Source organism: Neoarius graeffei, chromosome 1 (genome assembly GCF_027579695.1).
Source record: "Neoarius graeffei isolate fNeoGra1 chromosome 1, fNeoGra1.pri, whole genome shotgun sequence".
Taxonomy (NCBI): domain Eukaryota; kingdom Metazoa; phylum Chordata; class Actinopteri; order Siluriformes; family Ariidae; genus Neoarius; species Neoarius graeffei.
Window position 1 is genome coordinate 13,455,710 of NC_083569.1, and position 20,316 is coordinate 13,476,025.

Genomic DNA, 20,316 nt, shown 5'->3' on the forward strand with positions numbered 1-20,316 from the left:
AACAATTGTTGTTTTTGTTGTTTTTTATCCAAATGAGAGTTGGAGCTTACCCGTCAAGTCAAGTTTATTTGTATAGCAACAATAAACATTGTCGCAAAGCAGCTTTACAGAATTTGAACGACTTAAAACATGAGCTAATTTTATCCCTAATCTATCCCTAATGAGCAAGCCTGTGGTGACGGTGGCAAGGAAAAACTCCCTCAGACAACATGAGGAAGAAACCTCGCGAGGAACCAGACTCAAAAGGGAACCCATCCTCATTTGGGCAACAACAGACAACATGACTATAACATTAACAGTTTTAACATGAAGTCAGTTTCATTGAAGTTATAAACTCTTCACTGATGGAAACTTGAGTGCAAAAACTGTTCATGACATCTGCAGTCCTAAAGTTAGCAAGTCAACTGTAGTCCTCAGGCATAAAAGCATTACTGTAAGTGTCCAGAGTGTCCTCCAGGTGTGACTTTCAACTGTCCACATGGGGCTGTCCTCCACAGGAACGATGTGATGAGACTCCAACTAGACACAGGGCAGCAGGATGGATCAGGCAGATCCGAGGAGCTGAAGAGGTCAGCATCTCGATCCCAAGACCGACGACATGTAACTCAGAGGGACAGATTTGGGGGGGGAGGAGAAAACACAGGTTGTTAGGTATGCCCAATGTCACCTGAATAAGTAGGAAAAGTATACATATTGCACTGATTACAAGCAGGGACTCCAGCAACTAACTATGACAGCATAACTAAAAGGGGAGAGCCAGAAGGTAACACAGGCATGAGGGAGCCCCATGACATAAAGCAGCCAGCCACTACACCGTCAACAAACTTGGGTGAGCGAGCGAGTGGGGGACTGACAGCGTCCATACATCCCAGTTTACCAAAACACTATGTCTGAGGACCCTCCAGATCAACACCTTTACCCCATAAACACCATTAACAAAAGGCTTGACTAAACAGGTATGTTTTCAGCCGAGACTTAAACACTGAGACTGTGTCTGATACCCGAACATTATTTGGAAGGCTGTTCCATAACTGTGGGGCTTTGTAAGAAAAGGCTCTGCCCCCTGATGTAGCCTTCACTATACGAGGTACCAGCAGATAGCCTGAGCCTTTTGATCTAAGTAGGTGTGGCAGGTGATAGAGGACCAAAAGTTCACTCAGGTACTGTGGTGCAAGACCATTCAGTGCTTTAAAGGTCAATAGTAGTATTTTATAATCAATACAAAATTTGATTGGGAGCCAATGCATTGTGGATAAGACAGGGGTGATGTGCTCATATTTTCTAGTTCTAGTAAGGACTCTTGCTGCTGCATTTTGAACTAACTGGAGCTTGTTTATGCACTTATTGGAACATCCAGACAGTAAGGCATTACAATAATCCAACCTGGAGGTAACGAAAGCATGAACTATTTTTTCCGCGTCATGTAGTAACATTAAATTTCTTATCTTAGCAATATTCCTGAGATGAAAGAAAGCTATCCGGGTGATGTTATCAATGTGAGTTTTGAATGAAAGACTGGGATCAATAATCACTCCAAGGTCTTTTACTGCTGCATGTGAAGAAACAGAAAGACCATCCAGAGTTACTGTGTAATCAGAAAACTTACTTCTAGCTGCATGTGGTCCTAGTACAAGTACTTCAGTCTTGTCAGAGTTAAGCAGAAGGAAGTTAATAAGCATCCAGTGTCTAATGTCCTTCACACATTCCTCAAGTCTATTAAGCTGGTGTCTCTCAAGTTTTGCAGAAACATACAACTGTGTGTCATCAGCATAACAGTGGAAACTAATACAATGCTTACGAATAATATATCACCCAGAGGTAACATACAGTATATAAAGAAAAAAGCAGTGGACCCAAGACAGAACCTTGTGGAACACCAAACTTTACCTCAGTATGTCTAGAAAAATCACCATTTACATCAACATACTGATAGCGAGCAGTTAAATAAGACCTGAGCCAGGAGAGGGCCGTTCCCTTAACTCCCACAACATTTTCTAGTCTATCCAGAAGAATGGAATGATCAATGGCATCAAATGCTGCACTAAGGTCAAGCAACACAAGTAGTGAGACACAGCCCTTATCAGACGCCAACAGTAGGTTGTTTACTACTTTAACCAGAGCAGCAGTGGCGGCTCCTGAATTTTTTTTCGGGGGGGGCAATTTTCCCCCGTTATGTCTACACAGACCATAAATGTCCACAGGACTGAAGTAAATTGACCTAGGTAGCAAGTCAACTGTTCTACAGAATGTTCTGAAAATAGATTTTGTACTTCAAACTCCATGACTAACAAGAATTTTACAGACTGTGCAACTTAAGGACAAACAGGAAAGTGCACTTACTGTAACAAAACTGTAAATACTTGGCTAACATAACAATAGCAGTTGAATGAATAGATGAGTGGATCTTTAGATCTTGCAATTACTGGTATTTACCAAGGATATTACCAAAGTGCTAACTCTTAGAGCAAAATGTGGCAAATATAAAAATGCACATTGAAAACATCAAAAGTGAACGGATTCTGTGACTGTATGTGTGTGTGTGAGTCACGAAGTCAACCAAACCCAGAAAAACACCACGGTGACTGGAGCCCTCAGTTTCGTCTTTGCCTCGTAGAGCTAACTCGAACACTCCACAAAATTTCACGCATTGGGTGAGCCGGTTTAATATGTGCCTGTTCTTGCTCACCTCATCGTTGTGGCGGTGAACTGCTAGCCTGTAGCCCTCATCTGGTTGTGTAGCGATGTTCACTCTCCCAAAAGCCGAAAATTTCAGGCAGCTGCCCATGTGAATCTTTGATGACTCATGTTTTTTTTTTTTTTTTCTCTGACAAATGATGCATGTCCAAAACTCCAGTGACCGTCCAAGCAGTGTTGTCCATGGAGCCACCTCCAGGGTGGAAAAGTAAGCAGGGGGAGCAGAAAACCGCTGAGGCGTCCTCGCAGCCAGCTCGCCAGGATTTGCGCTGGGACCATGTTGAAGTAAAACCTCGAGTATATGATTTCCCCCCCTTGTTGAAATTTGTTTTATGTTTAGATTTGGTCGAGGGGGGTCCAGCTTGTTTTGTTGCCAATTTAGCTCGATTTGATCGCTGACTAAATGGAACTTCTTTTAAGGACCGCACTGAATTGCTTTCCGCATCCATCTCACCTCAGAAACTGAGCGGATCGAATGCAACTTTGCCGCGCTTCGCAGTGACGTAAGCACGTTAGGGCAAGCCCCCCCGGAACCCATAGAGATTGCATTGAAGTGTCAGTCAGGAGAAAAAAAATATCTTAACATGGGACTCTATCAGTGAACTCTTGGGCGATTTTCAGCGTGACTGAAATCGCCCCAAAAGGGGCGGTACTCTAGAAGCAAGACCACCCTGATTGGACAATCACTACGTTTACATGCACATAGAGAGAATCGAATTTCTGCCGTTGCTCGACTGAAATCGAAGTTCAAAATGCCATGTATACACCTTAATTCGGCTGAAATTGAACTGAACTTGATTTCTCGGAATCGAGCTACACAACCTAGTTTATGCGATTTCTGCCGAGCTACTTTGTGCAATGTATACCCTATCGAGCTAGTTGTCGAGCTACTTCCGGAAGTGACGAGTGACGAGACCACAAGCGGGAAACACAACAGCCTCGGTCGGCATGACAACAGTAGTAGCGAGCAGCAGAAGAGGTCAGGAGGAACAAACGAAGAAGAGAAAATGGCGATGTAGAGCTCTCTGAAGTGTGGGTGGAGCACAGAGGACAGCAGGACAAAGCTTCTGGTACTAATAGGCTTTTTATTGTCAGACTTTTCAGTTTAACAGCCTACTTTTATTCTTGAGAGAAAAACACGCACATGCACGCGCTGTGTTCTAGTCCCGGGATGAGCTCTCCCCTCTGCTCTCCCTCTGCCTCCTTAAATAGGGCGCGGTTACTGGGAAGACACACAAACACAGGTTAATTACCATCAGGTGAAGTGATTCTGCCACTCACCTTCCCTGGCTCCGCCCTCCTGTCACAGACCGGCGCTTGACCACGCCCCCACTGCCACAGGCAAGCAGAAACGTGCACTTCTGGAGCAATGAGGAGACAGAGTTCATGCTCATTCAGATTAAGGAGTTGAATATATTAAAATTCATGGACGGGAGAAAAACGCGCAATGGAGAACACGGAACTGATAACTTTGTTTACACTCTTGAATAGCTCTTCTTCATGACGACAACCGGAAGTGTACCAACACGATGGGGCGTGTTGCGCCACCTGTGGCTCGGGTGCACAATGCACCTCACACAATAGCCCGATTTCATTGTGTGCATGTAGGATTGGATTTCTCTGGCACCCTGCTGGGACCTTCAGCTCGATTACCGACAGCAGCTCGATTTGGATGTGCATGTAAACGTAGTCAATGATACCCAGAGACAGATTAAAACGGCCTTGAGCAGCGCTGGTGAAAGTTTGTTTTAAAAAAAGAAAAAAAAAAATTTTTTTTCGTTTTAGCAGTGCGTCACCCAATCGCCCTTATGCACCAGCCGCCCTTGCAGAGTGGTCTCTGTGCTATGATGAGGTCTAAATCCTGACTGATACATTTCATGGATGTTGTTCCTAGGTAAATATAAGTATAACTGCTGTGCCACAGCTTTTTCAAGGATCTTGGAGATAAAGGGGAGGGGAGGGATCAAGGTCAGGTTTTTTAATCAGGGGTTTGACAACTGCTAGTCTAAAGGATTTGGGTACATAGCCAAATCGTAAGAGAAGAATTTATTATTTTTAGAAGCGGTTCAATTACTTCAGGTATTATCTGTTTGAATAGAGGTGTAGGTAAGGGATCTAGTACACAAGTTGAGGCTTTTGATGCCAAGCTTAATGAAAGTAATTCAGTTTCTTTTAGGGGAGTAAAACATTCTAATTGATGATCTGATAGTTATATTGTTAACTACAGGGTCTGACCTTAAATTAGTAGTTTGAATTTTTTGTTGGATATTCTCAATTTTGTCATTCAAAAAATTCATGAAGTCATTGCTACTACATACTACAGGTGTGCATGTGTCTATAGTGGACTTATTCCTGGTTAATTTTGCTACAGTATTAAATAGGAATCTAGGATTATTTTTGTTATCTTCTATTAGGGAGGAGAGATATGTCGATCTAGCAGCACTAAGAGCTTTTCTATACTTCAGGAAGCTCTCCTTCCACGCTAATTTGAACCCTACCAATTTTGTTTGATGCCATTTACATTCCAGTTTTTGAGTGGTCTGTTTTAAAGTGTGAGTGTCATCATTATACCAGGGTGCTAATTTTTTGTTTCTGACCATTTTCCATTTCAGAGGAGCTACATTATCTAAAGTATGGCGGAACGTTGACTCTAAGCATTCAGTTTCCTGATCAAGTTCTGCAGGGGCTGACAGTAACCCAAAGTTGATAACTCTGGGAGATCATTTATAAAGCTCTGTGCAGTAGTTGACGTGAATGTACGTTTAATACAGTAGCATGGTGAGCTGCATATATTATTACTCAGACATATTTTGAACGAGAGGAGACAATCTTAGATAACTTCAGACTGTGGAAGTATGACTATATTTTCTACGTTTAACCCGAATGTTAGTATTTGATCGAGGGTGTGACCACCATTATGGGTCGGTCCTATGACATTCTAATTAATCCCTACTGAATCTAAAATGGACACAAACGCTGTTTTCAAAAGGGTCTTTTGGGTTATCGAAGTGAATATTAAAATCTCCGACAACTAAAGCTTTGTCTCAGGAAATAACCAGATCTGAGATAAAGTCTGCAAATTCAGAAAGAAACTCAGAATATGGCCCCAGGGGCCTGTAAATAATAAGTAATTGAATTAACTGGGTAGACCTATTTTTCGAGGCTACATACATTTTATTAGTATGAAGAACTTCAAATGTATTAAATTTATAACCAGGTTTGTGTGTTACACTTAGATAATCATTATAAATAACCACGACGCCTCCTTCTCTACCAGTTAGACGAGGCTGGTGTATATAACTGTACCCAGGAGAACTAGCTTCATTTAATGCTATATATTCATTTGGCTTAATCCATGTTTCTGTTAGGATTGATGGAGGTGTGGTGAAATTAGGATCCAAGAGCAGAACACAGACAGTAATCTAATAAATAATGATTTAATTCAGGGAAAAAAGGGCGTGGCAAAAAGTAAACAAACAGGACAAAAAGCAAATGGCAAAAATAGTCCGGACAAAATGAGACAAACAAGTTGACAAAAACATGAGACAGGCAAAGACAAAAACACTAGTGCAAAAAACCATGAACAAGAAAAGACCCTTAGTGCAAGAAACCAGAAATAACCCTTAGTGCAAAAAAACATGACCCAGAAGAAAGCTAGTGCAAAAACCATGAACAAGAAAAAGTAGCTAGAGAGAAAAACCATGAGAAGCAAGAGAGGCACAGAAATGGCTAGAGAAGCAAATGAGACAGTCTGGCAAAGTCAGAGTCTGAGAACGGCCTTTAAATAAGCAGCAGTAAAAACCAGTTCAGGAGAGAAGGAATTCCTGTCCCGGATCTGGATCGGTGCTGGCGTGAGCGATCTGTAATCTCCGGAGTGGATGTCCGGGGCGGAGCATGACAGTTTCAGTTAAACAAAGTACATTAAACTCCTGATCAGCAAGGACGCGTTATCCTAATGGGCTTCATGGGCAGCTGCCCAGGGCCTCGGCCACTAGGGGGCCTCGGAGGTAGTGAGATCGGAAAATATGAAACTATATTTTCAGAAGTTTTGATCATATTGATAACATTTTTGATGCATTTCGCCACCCGTAAGGAAGCCCACCTTGTCCTGTCGCATAAATCACCCGTCATTGTCAATATGATCACTGTCCACCATGTCTTCACACGCTACGCCAGCTTGAGTTCAATGATTTAATTAATGACTTCGCTTTCCAGAAAAGTAGGAAAGTGCCCTTGTAAGTTGACCCATGGCTGTCAAACTGAATGCGCAAAGCTGTGTGCCACTACTGTTTGGGACATTGTGTGTGTGAAAGGATGAAATGTTTCACATAGCCTAACATTTTGAGATTTATTTCTGAGAAGCAAGATATTTTTCTTTCTTTGTTATCGCTCTTTGTTTTCACAAGTTAAAAGTCACCTGGATTCCAAAATAAAAACGAATGGTTATATACCAAATGAATGTTCTTGTTCTGAATACTAAAGAAACTGTTGTAGGCCGAGGTGATGTTCTTGACATGTTGTTCATTGACTCACTCATTCAAAGGCTTCTTGAGGCTAAACTTTAGTTAACCAGACTTGTTAACCATGATGTCTGATGGCTTTTTTTCACCATGCAATTGCCTATTTCACCATTGCTTTTTCTCAATTAAATAGGTGTTGATGGATATAAAGTTTTATCGTTCAATAGTATTTCTAATTGTGCCACTGTCATTATTTAAGTTTCTGTGTCTAGCTAGATAGGCACGTCTGAGGGGGTGAATTTGCTGAGCGCAGTTGACAACAGGCGGGGGTGGGGCCTCAGGGGGGTGTCTGCTCAGGGCCTCGGCTAGGGTTAACGTGGCTCTGTTGATCAGTAATGAGTTCATTAACCATTAGCGTTTTAGATGCAAGAGATCTAATATTTAATAGCCCCACCTTTAGATCAAAGGTGCTGGGAGTGGCTGTACAGTCAGTATGATCTAATTTTATATTGATTAGGTTACTGGAACAAACTCTCTGAATATTTCTACTTTTTTGTTGAGCTCAGGGAACAGACACAGTCTCAATCTAGTGGACCCTGAGTGACGACTCTGTGCAGCTAGCAGACAGTCGGTTTAGCCTGTTCGTCTGCTCCCTGGCCTTGGCTCTGGATTGTCAGAAATTAACTAAGCCTGTTCTGAGACTATGACCTATGCTGCAGGAAATGAGAGCAGCACCTTCCTGAGTGGGATGGATACCGTTCCGCCCTAACAGGCCAGCGGTGCCCTCAAAATTAGCCCAATTATCTATAAAGCCCGCACTGTTTTCAGAGCACCACCTGGACAACCAGCAGTTCAGTAACCATAACCTGCTGTAAGCTACATCGCCATGCCGCATTGGGATGGGGCCAGAGCATATTACAGAGCCTACTACCCATCTGTGTTCTCGCTTCTTGAAGGCTGATCTTGTGGTCAATTGTTTTGAAACAATCTGACTTTCAGTTGTTCGTTCAGTTCTCCATTCATTCACTTCTTCCATGTAAGGGTGAGATGGCAGGAATATCCAGTTTAGAAATAAGATGGCTGGTCCACTCATTCTCTCCATACTGTGTATTCCGTTATTACTGCTCGGCTCAGGCAATTACTAAAACCCGGGACAGAACAGGATGTCACCAGTTTTAGCAACAACCGCGGGGAGGTCACTCCTGGAGCGATATGTCCCATCCTGTTCTGTCCCGGGTTTTAGCTCATGCTCCAGGAGGACTGGTGCAACTGAACTCACTTAAAAAAAAAATAAATAAATAAATACTTTCCTTTTCTTGTTTTATTTTTCTTTAATTGTTGGGACTGCTCCCTCTTTCAATACAGGCTTATAGCCAATGCTCCTCAACAGATCAGAGGTTTCGTACAAGTCTTCAGTAAAATGTGCAGAGCAGAGGAGAGACCACTTCATCGCCACCTAATGTGTCCGTGAATTTCTCACAAAATGCATCCAAATCTTTGCAGTTTGAACATTTTTGGCCCATGAATACAACCTAAATCCACCTTCTGTCATGTTGCTGCACCAGCCAAAAACACATCTACGTGGCATGGCAATAAATTAGCTCAAAATGGAGGATCGGAGTTGCAGTCAGCTCTGTGTTTTAGTATAGCAGAAATGGTGATGAGGCCAATAGACTTCCTGCTGTGATGTTACAGATGTCAAGGTCATTCACTCAGACCGCTACCTATATAAATCACTTTAATCATAAAAATTATTATTTTAATTTATTGTTAGTGCTTAAAACTATTCCTGTGCCATTCTTGAGGTTTCAAGGCATTTATAAACAAAAGTGAGGCCATGGCTCTGCATACATGCTTTAAGTATACTTTTGTGTACCAAGTATACTGATGTCAATGTACTTTCAGTATAATTGTAATTAGACTAATCTAATACTTCTTGGGACTAAATTGGCCCACTTAGTTTATAAAAATATATTTTAAACCTAAGAGAAGTAAACTCTGAGTATACAACTAGTATTTTTTTTTTATTTTGTACTGCAAGTATACCACAAGTAAACTTATATACTAATAGTTTGCTAGTTCTATACTTGTAGTCCACTCTTTAGGTTCTGGGGGACAACATACCCCGCTGTCCTCTACTCATGGCGGCTTGTGTAGATTTAGCGACCAGGTGCTCCTCTTTAGTTAGCAGCTATACATTGAGAAGGACTTATACCCGAACTGAACTTATCACCGTCAAACAACACTGGACCGGCTGGACCCCGGAAGGGTTTGACTTGTTCCCGGAGAGAATACACCGGCGAGAACGGACAGAGAGGAGGCGATGGTGGCGCTGCAAAAGACGCCTGAAGCGGGGCAAACGAGCCAGCATTAGAGCTAGGCTAACCAAGACCCCACAAACCAGCAGTTCCAAGTGTTTTTCTCGCCAACGTCCGTTCCCTGGCCAACAAGATGGACGAGATTAAACTACGGGACGTTAACAACCGGATAGACATCATGGTGATAATGGAGACTTGGCTGCATGAAAACATCCCGGACCTAGCTGTGGAGCTAGCAGGTCGTACAATCTTCTGGGCGGACCGCACATCAGACTCGGGTAAGATGAGAGGAGGAGGTGTGTGCGTCTATATCAACAATAGTTAGTGCATGGACACTGGCGTTATTGAGAGACCTTGCTGTCCAGACTTAGAGTTTTTACTGTTAAAGTGCAGACCTTTTTATCTGCCCAGGGAAATCACTCAAATGTTTGTAGCTGCTGTGTATATCCACCCAAGAGCTAAAACTAATGTATCTATGAGCAGGCTGCATGATAGCATCAGCAGGCAGCAGAACAAACACCCAGAGGGCTTTTTCATCGTGGCTGGGGACTTCAACCACACCAATTTAAAGACTGTGCTCCTCAGATTCTATAAGAATGTGGACATTAAAACAAGGAAGGGCAGAATACTAGACCAGGTCTACACCAATATTTCTGGAGCCTACAAAGCCCGCCCCTCCCCTCACACACTCATGCTGCCTTCACGTGGTATGAGAAAGATGATCCTTTCCACTTGTGAAGTGGAAATTATGAGTGCATTGTGTTCAAGTGCTTTTGTTGTCATAGTTAAGTGAAACATGGCAGACCCAGAGTTTACCCTGACCTGTTTCTTGGCTGCAACTGCATCTCGTTGTGCGAACGAGCACTCACCTGATTCAGCAGATCTGGGTGGAACTATTTGCAGAGCAGTGGTGAAATCCTGATCCATGACCAACCTGCCATCTCCTTCCCGTTGATACAGAGTTTGGGCTATGGGCTGGGTCATGTCCTGGTCCCAGTACAACATACTGTCACTGGCGTACACTACAGACCAAATAAAGTCACGTGAGAAAATTGCATTCGAGCACGGACCACACAGTACTAGCCTACAGGAGGCTATAACGTTATCCTCGACTGACTGCTAGCTTGCATCTGCTTTTTAAAACCAAATAATAACGGTATTTTTAAAGACGGCAACAAGTATAAATGATGTTATTACAATTGTGTATGCCACAGCATTATGTAGGCTACAAACTAACCAACTAACAGCAGTAGAGGATGTTTAAGAATGCAATGCTTACCATTCACAAAACTTTCGCTACTCTCCGCCATGTTGAAAGGTCAAAGTTTATCTCATCTCAGCAGCTCATGTATCAAAAAATTCTTCCAGCTTTCCAGTGGAAATTACGACGTGAGTGGGTGTTCATGTGCAATTTTGACATCGTTTTTTGGTATTTACTATAATTACCAGAGGATGTGAAGGCACCATCAGGCCATCTTTCCCTATTCCTGACACCAGCTTACAAGCCCCTCATCTGCAGGTCTAAGCCACAGTACAAGTCCATGCAGTGCTGGACTGAGGAGGCCACACTATCCTTGCAGGACTGTTTTGAGGACACCATATGGGAGCTCATTGAGGAACCAGACACTGAGCTCCACACCTCCTCTGTACTGTCATACATCAGTTTCTGCATGGAAAATATTCCCCAACCAGAAACCCTGGTTTAACACCAATATCAGAGCATTACTCCAGGCCAGGGATTCAGCACTGAGGTCAGAAGATGGGGAGGCCTACAGGAAGGCTAGAGTTGTCCCCCACTGACATTTCTCTTCCAGACTAACTTAACATTTTTTTCTCCTGCTTTGAAGAGGACAGCAAACAGGCAGAGGACACACAGCTGACACCATCAGAGCATGACCAGCCCCCCACCATCCACCAACACCAGGTACTGCGAGTCCTGCGAGGCATTGACACCAGCAAAGCACCAGGACCGGATGGAGTACCAGGGAGGGTGCTGAAATCATGTGCCCATCAGCTTGCTGCTGTATTTACTAACATCTTTAACTGTTCACTGCAGCAAGCCATAGTCCCCACCTGCCTGAAAACTGCCACCATAATCCCCGTGCCCAAATCCTCTGCCATCACAGAGTTGAATGATTACCGGCCTGTGGCCCTGACACCAGTGATTATGAAATGTATGGAAAGACTGGTGTTACAGCATGTCAAGGCCCATATTCCACCTGGCTTTGACCAACATCAGTTCGCCTACAGGTCCAACAGATCCACAGACGACGCCATCTCCATCGCCCTCCACACCGCTCTCATCCACATTGAAAGTCCCAAAACATACATTAGGATGCTGTTTGTTGACTTCAGTTCAGCATTTAACTCCATCAGCCCCAGCCAACTGATCACCAAACTGCAGACACTGCAACTTGGAACCTCCCTCAGTCTGTGGATCAAGGACTTCCTGACTAACAGACCCCAGCATGTCAGGATGGGCACCTCCACATCCTCCACCATCATCCTCAATACCGGTGTTCCTCAGGGCTGTGTTCTGAGTCCAGTCTTGTACACGCTGTACACCCACAACTGTGTCGCCACCCATGGCTCCAACACCCTCATTAAATTTGCGGACGATACAACCATTGTTGGATTGATCAACAATGATGATGAGGCACCATACAGGGAGGAGGTCCAAGCACTGGCGACCTGGTGCACTGACAACCACCTCAACCTCAACACCAAGAAGACAAAAGAACTCATCATTGACTTCCGGAAGACAAGGACCACACTACACTCAGGCCTGAGCATCAATAGGGAAGAAGTGGAGCGGGTCAAAATTCAAGTTCCTTGGACTGCATATCTCAGAGGACCTGGGCTGGACTGTGAACACCACCCACATTATTAACCTTCCTCTAGTGTTAGGGTCGGCACTGACCCGTTTTTAGGTTTAGCATGCATAAAAGTACTACATAAATTTGTTTATTGCATCAAGACTTTTTGACTTTGTCAGGAACTTTTAAACAAAATAAAATCCAAAAAAATAATTTTACTAAATTATAAAATGCTCTGGTGAAAATTGTGACCTTTGTGTTGTTAGGGTCAATTTCGACCCAGTTAAAATATAAGATTATAAAACAATAATAAATGCCAAAACTGAAATCATAAACACACAATCAGCCAACAGCCTACAGCCAGCTCTTCCTCCAACCACTTGAGCTTCAGTCAGGGGCTTTTCTCTTTGCCTGTTTGACAGAACAAACAAAGACAGACATGTCCAGGCATGTAAGGCCAATTGAGTTTAGAGTTGGTGACTTGCAGAGTACACATCCCCAATTTACAGCATGCAACAATGAGAAGAGGACTGAATGTAAGCCAAGCTCTGGATCATATCTTTGCTGATAATGAGGCAGAGGACACAGAGCAGTATAGATGAGCAGGTCTCTGAGGAGGAAGATGATGTGGCGTATCAACCGGAAGACACAGACACATCTGATCAGTCTGATGAGGAGGTCACCGGTGCTGAAGCTGCTCCTGCTGAAACATTCAGACCCAAAAGTGGCAACATCTGTTGGAGCTCAGTACCTCCTGACGTACATGGCAGGACAGCTGCTGCAAATGTCATCAAAATGACCCCTGGGATCACAAGGTTTGCTGTGACGAGAGTAAGTGACATCAAGTCATGTTTTGATCTGTTTATGCCATTGTCACTAAAAAAAGTCATAATTGCTATGACAAACCTTGAAGGAAAAAAAGTCCATGGCAACATGTGGAATGACATATTGATGAGGAATGCCTGGATGCCTACATTGGAGTTCTTCTCCTTGCTGGAGTGTACAGATCCAGCAATGAGGCCACTGATAGTCTCTGGGACGCATCGACAGGCAGGAATATTTTTTGAAAAAAAAAAAAGACTTGTTTCTTGCCCTTTTCTTGAAGTAAATATATATGGGTCGAAATTGACCCGAAACACCATAGATGTTACTATAGTTGATAATATTAAATTTAAAATCTTTTTTTTTTTAACATTTAAGAGATGTGATCTAATACCCCTCAGTAATAGTCAGGCAACAGAACAACCTTTTATTTGTTTACATTATTCTCTTGTTCATTTGACCACTTTTTTTATATTGAAAACGAGGGGTATGCTGTTAAAAGAAAGGCCCAGGGGGCCACAACAAAAATATTAAAACCAATCTTTTCATGGATAAGGGAGCGTAACAAGGTAACCAAGAGATAAGAAACACATTGGATGATAAATAATTGTTTTTAGGGTATTTTATGGCTGATTTAAGACACGGGTCAAAACCGATCCATTAACAAAGAGATAGTAACAGAAAGCTAACACCCGAGCAAGGTTAAAAAGGCCCAGCAGCAGCTCTTTTTCCTGAGAACACTGAAGAGGAACAAACTCTCTCCACCTCTGCTGAAAAACTTATCACTGCACAATAGAGAGTGTCCTGACCTACGGACAGTGTGGTATGCCAGCTGCACTGCATCTGAGAAGAAACAACTGCAGTGGGTCATCAAGATTGCTCAGTGGATCGTCGGCTTCCCATTCCTACGCCTAGAGGAGATCTACTCGAGCCGGCTCCTTCGATGGGCCACAAAAATCCAGGATGACCCCACCCACCCAGGACACTCTCTATTTTCCAACCTCCCCTCTGGCAGACTCAGTCATGAGAGCCCTCACCAAGAGACTGAAGAACAGCTTCTTCCCCATGGCTGTGAAGAGACTGCTGCAGGAATCATGACCCCACACACACACACACACACACACACACGCACTACTACCTCCCAGTCAGTGGACAATAACTCTTGCACCTCAAATATAGACTGCACTTTTAATCCAGACTAATATATATATATATATATATATATATATATATATATATATATATATATATATATATATATATATATAAACATTTTATCTGCACTTTACTGTTTACTCATTACACACTTCTAGTCCACTTTTTAGTTTACTAAAGCATACTTCATAGTGTACTGGGAATATACTATTGGTTTACTCTTCTAGTCCACTTTTTAGTTTATAAAAGTATACTTTATAGCATATTGGAAATATACTATTAGTTACTGGTTATATACATCTAGTCCACGTTTTAGTTTTGAACTATACTGCAATTACCCTTCTGGGTATACTATTAGTTTTCTAACCCTTACCTCATGCACACTACCAGTAGACAACTTAAGTGTTTTGTACCTTAAGTTACAATAAAGTTATAAAGATAAGAATTCACAAAATAACAACAGATACTCAGGATTAAGAACATATTCATTTTCTTTAAAAATCAAAATTTACTACAGGGCAAGTACACTTAAACATAAGGCATAAATATTTTAAAACTTTATTACACTTTTGTTAAGCACATCTTGATCAAAAGTTTAAGTATAAGCTTATACACTTACTTTTCTATATACTTTTCAGTTTAAGCCAAGTATACTTATGTATAACTTTATTAAGTATATCTCTGATAAGTAAATAAAAAGTAAATTGAACACATACTCTCTTATTTTAAGAAGTATACTAGAAGCACACTTGAATAAACTTATTTTTTTGTAAGGGAGTTCAAAGCAAAATTACAAAATGTGAAAGATGTTTACATTTTATAAAACAAAATTACAATAGCAAAACACTTTTACCAAGGATAAAACAAATTTACATCTTAGAAAAAAAAATTGACAAGATGTGAAACACTTTTATGAGCGCTGAGACAAATTTACAAATGGCAGAACACTTTTACCAGTCCCGAAACAAATTTACAAATGAGAACCCTCACGGAAGGGGAATGTACCAAATACCTCAAAAAACCCGGAAGTACGGTGGGCGGGAAGTGATGGCGTGAGCGGTCAATTCGTGTTGTCTTGTTCCCTGTGGGCTTGGTCCTTCTGTCTGGTCCATGTCCTTTAAAAATTCTTGAGACCATCCACACGAAAAGCAAAGCTGCATTAAGGGGTTCATGTGTTTTCCAGAAAAGAGGCAAAACATCATTCGGTCACTGTCGACATTCTGTCACCATAAACTCCGTAGAAGACAACACAAATTGACCGCTCACTCTATCACTTCCGGGTCGCTCGTGGCATTTGGTACATTCCCCTTCCATGAGGATTTGCATTCGTAAATTTGTTTCAGGACTGGGAAAAGTGTTCTGCCACTTGTAAATTTGTCTCAGTGCTCGTAAAAGTGTTTCGCATCTTATCAGTTTGTTTTCTAAGATGTAAATTTGTTGTGTCCTTGGTAAGTGTTTTGCTAATGCAATTTTGTTTTGCACTTCCCAGCCACCGTACTTTAGGGCCTTTGAGCAATCTAATTTCTTTTGTATTTTAACTTTTAAATAGTATGTTTTTAGTTTTCTGACCCATGGCTTGAGTTTGAAGTTGTGAGCTGACAGTGCTATAAAACCTGTCAGCATTTGGCAGTCCACATGCTCTTTGTGAGATGAATGGCTCACAAGTGGAATAGCTGAGGTGAAAACGGGGGTATTGGAGAGAAAAGGCATAAGGAGTGTTTTCAGTTTTGACATAGTGACTTTGGCCTCCAACAAAGCAGTCAAGACATGTAGAGTGTTCTTTTTTTTTGTATGCTCACGTGGATGAGCTTACCAGAGACGCACAACATCATGTTCATTGCCTTGCCCTCTCTTCATAAACACACACACACACACACACACACAAAAAAAAAAAAAAAAAAAAATATATATATATATATATATATATATATATATATATATTTCATTCAAACCAGATCTGTATACAAAAACCACACAGTGAACACTCACTATATAAACACACATCAGCTGAGAAAAGGCTGAGGTGACCAAGTGGTACAAAAATAGTATGTGCCATATATTGAAAAGGGATGAACTCTGGCTCTTTCAGAGGCAAGTGTGTAGTAGTACATGTGGGTTTATTTGAACAAACACTATTTGCCTCAGTATGGTCAATGACATGATTACAATTCATAAAAACTACAGAAGGTCAGACAAAAATGAGTTCAGCAGCAGTTAGGAGTAAATTGCACTCGCTGCACAAACAGTACTATGTGTGCTAAGACCACACATAATGTGGAAGATGCTTAGAGAGAAGTAGAGTCGGTGTGTGTGTGTGTGTGTTGCATCAGATGGACTCAGCAAGAAGATAAGCTGCTTCTCTGTGTCCACACACAGCACATACCGGTAGGTCTGTTACACAAAGAGCTGACATGTGAGGAAACACTTCATGGCAGTACTGCAACTGCGAGACACATTTACAGCACTGTGCAAAAGTCTCAGGCACATGTAAAGAAATGCTGTAGACCAAAATAGCTTTAAATAATTAAATGAAATGTTTCACCATAAAAAAAATACTATAAACAACAAACCATAGGTGCTAAAGAAGGCAACTGGACTTGCTTGAAATTCTTGAAGATGTTTCCCCTCTCATCCGAAAGGCTTCTTCAGTTCTGTCTGACTAGTGGGGAGTTCCAGGTATGTATTTATCCTCTAGTGGACCAAAAGCAACCCTAAGGAGAGTCATTGAGGTCACATGGGTCGTTGAGTCATCCTGTAGGTGTTAGGGTCACTGGAGGCCAGGTGCGAATGGTGTTAGCAGCCTAGAGAGTCGTTAAGGTGATCTGTGGGTAGTTGGCTCTCTCTGCAATCATATGAATCATTGAGTCTTGGTGTGGATGTGTATTCAGTTTTCTGGGAAGTGTGCCAAGGACTGCACTGTAGGTGGCTGATAAGTGGTGTCTCAGATCACCTCCTCTGTTCAGCGATGGTCCATTCCTACAATGGATAGTCCAGAAATGTAGGGAATGACAATGCTCTTGCATATGTTGCTGTTTTCTTCCCTGTCTGTTATGTTTCTTTTTCTGGTCTTGACGAAAGCCCACTTGGGATACCTGCACTTCTGAAGTGCTTCCTTGATGTCTGTTTGCTCCTTCTCTTTTCACTCTACCATTGTAGGATAATTGTTTTAGTATAGATACACAGGTGATCATTGAAAAAAAAAAAGTATTAAAAATAATTTCAAACTTCAAAAGTGGCATGCAAATGTAATAAAGGCACGGCACAGACTTGTGCTACTTATCTATGTTGAGACACAAAATACTTTGTTTTGAAATAGATAAAAAAAAAATCACAATTCCACCTTACCTTTGAACAGTTTTAGACCAAACTTCATAGCATCTTTAGTGCTTTGAGGAACAGCATTTAAAGTGGTAGGCATGTTGTGTAAATCAAATGGTGCTAACCCCCCAAAAATCCATTTTAATTCCAGCTTGTGATGTGAAAAAACAGGACAAACACCAAGGGGGATGAATACTTTTGCAAGGTGCTATACATGTTTGTTGTTGTTTTTCACCAGAACCAAAGCAATTCTATGCCATTAAATTTCATCCACAATTCTATATTTGCTGATTTGCTTCTAGATATTATAGTAGCATTAACTAAAGGACACAACAACTCAAACTGCATTTGCGATAGACAGATAAGATTTCAAACTACTCAGGCTACTCTGCCACAATGATAACTTCTTTTTTTCCCCTCTGGTATGTTTGGGCAGCTGGAGAGTATGACCCTGAGAAAGAAAGAGAGCATGGATTCACTTAAAAGACCTAATTAAAGGTTCCGTGTAATGATTTCAGCCCCTCCATCCTCAGCTTACAGGCCTTTTGAGTGGACCATGTACCCTGGCCATGGAGTGTTGTTCATATTGACAAAGGATTCATGTCAATTGTAAACAATTATTTTAGAGAAGAGTTGATGCTTTTGTGTGGAAAGGGTGTGATGCCCTTGGTCTTGGGCAGAAGATTTCTACAGTGCTTCTGGATCCCTGCACTCTGGGCTGCGTGCTGTGTCACGCTTCGGTTTCCCTGGCATGTTAGCCAAGAACATGCTGAGGTGTTATGTCCCAGTATGTGTGTGCTTGTTTGTGGCTTGTCTGCTCTTTGTTCTCAATTGTTCCTTTAGGTCGCCTCAAAGGCGAATGATTGGGGTAATTGGTTACTCCGCCTACGAAATATGATTGTTGCTTCACCCTATAAAAGGGTTCCATTCTCCATTGTGCTTCTGGATCCCTGCACTCTGGGCTCAACTCCTATGCATGCAAAATTAGGGTTTTAACGAAATCATAATCAGAATTCTATTCCACAGTGAGTGCTGCATAAACATCCTTTGCCTTTCCAGTTAATACGCACTGCAGTAACAGCATCCAGACTTCACCGGGCCACCTTAAAGGAGAACTGAAGTCATTTTTAAACTTGCTTTATTTCTTAATTAACGTGTTATTCAATTAAGTTTTCGGTTTTAGTAACCTTATATTGTGATTCGTATTGGCAACTAATGGCAATTAAATATTATGCTTATCAGCCTATTTGGTTTTTAGCCATGTTGAATTTAGTTTGTTTGGTCCATGACAGGCATCACTTATCCGTGTGATCTTCATGAGACTTGTGCGAGACTTTGAAACGTGAAGTGTCAGCCAGGTGTCGCCATTTTTAAAACTGTTTTCCAAATGAAATATTGCACAAAAACAAGTTTAAATGGTGATTACTGCCTATTTTTTTTTCAAACTTTCCTGATTGCTATTAAAATAAACAAAACATCCAGCTTGATTACATCAGCATTCGAAAGAGGGTGCACGCATCTTTTGACAATGTTGGCAGATGTTGGTCACTTTGATTTCCACTGTACGTTTTACTTCTGTCCTACGATGTCTCACACAGGTCTCAACGAATCTCGTTTACCTCCATTGCTTTGACATATGGACTGATATATTACATAGCATATTTCAAACACTCATAACTTGCTATAGCAGTGACAAAATAGCTATAAAAAATGCATTCCTATATCTGATAAAAGATGATAAATAGAATTTTGATAAAAAAAATTACCTTCAGTTCTCCTTTAAGATAATGGCAATGCGTTCAAAGTGTGCAAAATATTTTTCAACCTCACGTTCACTAAATAGACGAACTATACGGATATTCTTGCTCACATCAAATGTTTGATCAAATGAAAGTATAGGCTGGTCTAATGGAGGAACTGGAGAAATGCCTAAATTTGTAGCTCCTGGAGCATTTAATTGAGCAGCTGCCTGTGCAGACCTAACAGGGGAAGAAGCCAAAGAACTAACAAAAGGAGGAGGAGCAGAAGGAACACTGGGAGGGAAGGTAGGCTTCCTTACAGCCAACTCTAGTTCAAGTTTTTTCAATTCGAATGTGCAATTTTCACATTCACGTTCTCATTGAAATTCCCTTTTCCTCTCATTCTCTACTGCTTCCTACTCCAGTTTCTTCAGTTCTAATTCTCTCTTGATCTCAAGTTTCTTTAGCTGAATCTCCTAATCCAGTTCTCGTTCTCGGAGACCCCGTAAATCATGGTCAAATCTCAGTTTTGCTGCATCTAACTGCATTTTGTGCTCTTGATGGGCATACTTGCATATTTTCAAATTGATTTCAGAACTCAAGTCTTAGGTGAGGAGGCTTGAGGAGACCCTGGGCCTTCATCACTAGCCACAAAGACATTCTTCTCCACTAAGCCCTTCTCTACAGCTTTAAATAAAGTTTATTTTAATTTTCTCTCCTTACTAGTGAGATTAATCAAAAAGTGCTCCGCAATAAGCACAAGCTGCTCTTTCGTACAACATAATAAAAAATCCTTTGAAGGATTCTTGTAAAATCCCTCCACTAAAAACATGCTTAAACATGAAGTACCCTATATTGTAAGGGAAAAAAAACTTCAAAACTACCAGTCTAGCCTGCCACAAAAAAAAAAAAATTACTCTGCCATTTATTATTCACGAAACCAAGCTGTCACCACCACAAAAGTTACACAAAACGAAAAAGAAATTAAGGGAAC

At 41.5% G+C, this 20,316-nt stretch overlaps 1 protein-coding gene across 1 annotated transcript in view; it reads left to right on the plus strand.

Moving 5' to 3' along the window:
* Nucleotides 1–9,294: 9,294 nt before the first annotated feature.
* LOC132891796 (E3 ubiquitin-protein ligase RNF12-B-like) overlaps nt 9,295–20,316 on the plus strand; it is a 62,774-nt gene continuing 51,752 nt past the window's right edge. Inside the window, exon 1 of the mRNA XM_060929765.1 lies at nt 9,295–9,750. The gene's annotated coding sequence lies outside the window, so the exon portion shown is untranslated. The remainder of the gene's footprint in view (nt 9,751–20,316) is intronic.